The sequence below is a fragment of the Engraulis encrasicolus genome, chromosome 21 (assembly GCF_034702125.1).
Source record: "Engraulis encrasicolus isolate BLACKSEA-1 chromosome 21, IST_EnEncr_1.0, whole genome shotgun sequence".
NCBI lineage: Eukaryota > Metazoa > Chordata > Actinopteri > Clupeiformes > Engraulidae > Engraulis > Engraulis encrasicolus.
The window spans coordinates 8,622,759-8,626,059 of record NC_085877.1 but is presented as its reverse complement, the minus strand read 5'-3'; the positions used below and the strand labels follow the sequence as shown (position 1 = coordinate 8,626,059).

The window sequence follows — 3,301 nt, the reverse complement described above, 5'->3', positions numbered from 1 at the left end:
TGACAATGTGGATACCTGACATCTACGCCTATATCGAGACAGGTGGATATGCACCTGCGTTGCCGGATCGTTTGGAAATGGTTGACATGGAACTGACGATGAAGGCTTGTAGATTTCATTTGGTCTTTTCTGAGTGTTTTGTTTGTTTGTTTTGTTTTGTTTCCTTTGCATATGGAGTGTTTGGTGATGTTCTAGTCCACTAAGTGATTTCCCCTAAGACACGACAAAAGCCCTTCAAACCTAAAAGTAAAAGGACTGCTTCTGAAAAAAAAAAAATTGAGAAGGCACTCAAAGCCTAGTAAGGTGTTCAAGTCAGAAAGCATTACAACTGTACGTGTCAGACAGACCATCTCTAAACCAAGCCTGCAACAGACGTTATCCGTCCAATCAATTGAAAATTATGATTGGGAAAGAAACCTTGAAGCTGTTGTAGCTGAATATGTTTAATTCCTTTGTGAAACGCTACTTGTTGATGCTAACTGGCCTAGCTAGAATTTGATGTGCCATGTCTTTGTGAGGTGAGCTGCCTTCCATGAGAAAGTCCCACTTCTAGGTCATCGTCATGACATCACATTATGACATCAGCTAGCATCACCATCAGAGACTCGTGTGCAGAGTGCAGTCATCCCTGTAGGCTGACAACTGGCCACTGAGTAATATAACAAAAGTTTCAAATATTTCATCAGTCAAAATGCCACGTGTGTGTGTGTGTGTGTGTGTGTGTGTGTGTGTGTGTGTGTGTGTGTGTGTGTGTGTGTGTGTGTGTGTGTGTGTTTGTGTGTGTGTGTGTGTCTGTGTGTCTGTGTGTGTGTGTGTGTGTGTGCGTGTGTGTGTGTGTCACACCATACATAGCCACCTATGCAGTGAGATTGTCCAAAAATGGTGTGTGTGTGTGCACACCATGGTTTGTGTTCGCACGTGCATGTGTCTGCGTGTGTGTTTGTGTGTTTGTGTGTTCCGTTCACAGACAAGATCACATGCACATCACACCGAAACACAATGCTATTATTGTTCACACCTGCTGGTGCAGACAGGTTTAGCACGTCAAACAGTGTGTGTGTATGTGTGTGTGTGTGTGTGTGTGTGTGTGTGTGTGTGTGTGTGTGTGTGTGCGTGTGCGTGTGTGTGTGTGTGTGTGAGTGTGTCATTGCGTCCGTGCGTGTGTGTTTCTTTTAAGGAAGTTGCTTTTGTTGTTTTTGCCCCAATGTTTTGTAAATAGTCTCATTGTTGCCACAGGATTGTATTTGTAAGTGTTTACTTTTTTCCACTATTTATTGCATTGTTTTATGTTGTACAAGTGCAATTATCCTGTAAATAAAAACTGATTTTTGACATGAAATGAGTGTGTGTTATTCCCATGTTGGTGTTTATACATTATATAAAGGGATATCGGTTGTTGATATTAGTTTTTACTCGAATGCAGCTTCTCACAGTTTAATTGTATGATGCTTACAGTACATTAATGAGAGCTTATACACTGTAAAACATTGCAGCCAGATAAACGTAAAAGATTTAGTTGCTCTGCTGCTTTAAATTTGTAAGTTAACTCCACTTGAGAAAGCCTCGAGTTGAGTTAAGCCTCGAGTTGAGCTAACTTACAAACGTAAGGCAGCAGGGTGAATTACCTTTTTACGTTTAACTGCTTTGCAATGTTTAGTAAGCACAGTCATAAAGTCTGAAAAGTAAAGAATGCATTTTAATATTTACAGATATTGCTGACTTTTGCTTCAGGCTTCTGCTGTTTAATGCTATTATGCCAAACAATGCAATATGGTCCAGCTGCGTCTTGTCCAGCTAATACCGCTACGCCCATTCCTCCTTACTAGACCGCCCTCACAGTAACGCCCCTTTGGCTGTTCAAGTTTCAAGTGACATGCTGCCGAATGGCAATACAAGCGCCGCGCTGGACTTATTAAAACGACTGGATGGATTTCGCTGGATGGATTTCGCTGCAGCGATCACTCAACTGTCGGTAAGATTTCGAATAAAATGCATGAATATACATAACGGTTACTTTACGAGTTGACTTAGTCGGAGCGGGAACAGAAAGTCGGAGTTGTCATATTTGTTCAACCTGGTGTTAAACGTAATTTCAATTCTTGACCAGTGCATGTAAAGAAATTGTAAATAAAACCGACTTGATGTAGTAGTGCTAAAAATAAACCTTTATATTTTCTCTTAGTGAACTTCTGAAAATATATGGCCTAATGTAGATACCACTTGGGATGGGTTTATCGTTACCTATTGTTTCTGATGGGGCGTTAATTGGTGTGGCACCCGGAACTCTTCCTCACTTCGACAAGGGGTAAGCCACAGACCTGTATTAACCTAGACTGGCAATGCCCCTCGAAATTTTCGGATTTCTCAGAGCCGCAGAATCGTAGTCCGCCATCTTAGTGGAGACTCCCGTAATTACGTAATGACGTCATGCACCGATGGGTTTTCTTAAAAAATATTTTTTTTGCAACACTGGTTCACTAGTTAAGTTGGACCAGGCCATGTGTAACGTCTTTAGAACAATAGCTCTAGTATAAATTAATGTTCTAGAAAAGTCTCGCTCTCAAGTGGCTCGTTATTTTCACAGCTGCAATGTGCTGTGCCGTGTTGTTGCTAGGTTACCTTCAGCGTCCTTGGGGGGGGGTATTAATAATAGCACAGAGCTTCACTGAAAACGTACGGCTTGTTTAAGAAATATACATACCAATATACACAGTTGTCATTACATCTGAGTTAAGTACATAAAATAAGCTTTACACACGTAAGCATGGCCGATTCAGTGTCACAAATATCCACAAACCTGCATAAGCGGCAACGAAAACAGTCGGCTTCGGGGTTGCCAGATAACACTGATTATGTTCGTCCATTTTTACCCACAGACCGCCTTCCTCAACGGCCCCGATTGGGCGGGAAACCGCCCTATCTGGCAAGACCGCTCAGCTTCAGGCTCTCTAATAAAACGTTTGGAGGTAGTGAGGGTTATTTCATTATTGGAGTGAGAATTTAGACGTTACGACTTGTCAAAATCTTACAAAAAATGATTGAAACCCACTTTGATAACGTTGTAATCACCGTTTGAAATCGTATGCATTCCTATGGCACACAGCTGTCTCCACTAGGCGTGGCTACGTCTGTGGGAGGAGCCCACAGGGCGCGAAAAAGGCAAAGATGGCTGCGCCCGGTCAATCCGAAAAGCTGCCACTGGCTAGAACCGCCCATTGCCAGTCTAGGTTAATACAGGTCTGTGAGCAACCCAATGTAAGTAGGCTGCCGGATGTGAGTGCCCGGATATCCGCCCGAGTAT

General features: G+C 42.6%; 1 protein-coding gene across 1 annotated transcript in view; it reads left to right on the top strand.

Moving 5' to 3' along the window:
• Positions 1 to 734, top strand: part of LOC134438052 (ADAMTS-like protein 1) — a 226,871-nt gene extending 226,137 nt beyond the window's left edge. Inside the window, exon 31 of the mRNA XM_063187640.1 lies at positions 1 to 734. This exon is cut by the window's left edge and continues 816 nt beyond it. The gene's annotated coding sequence lies outside the window, so the exon portion shown is untranslated.
• The last annotated feature ends 2,567 nt before the right edge of the window (positions 735 to 3,301 follow it).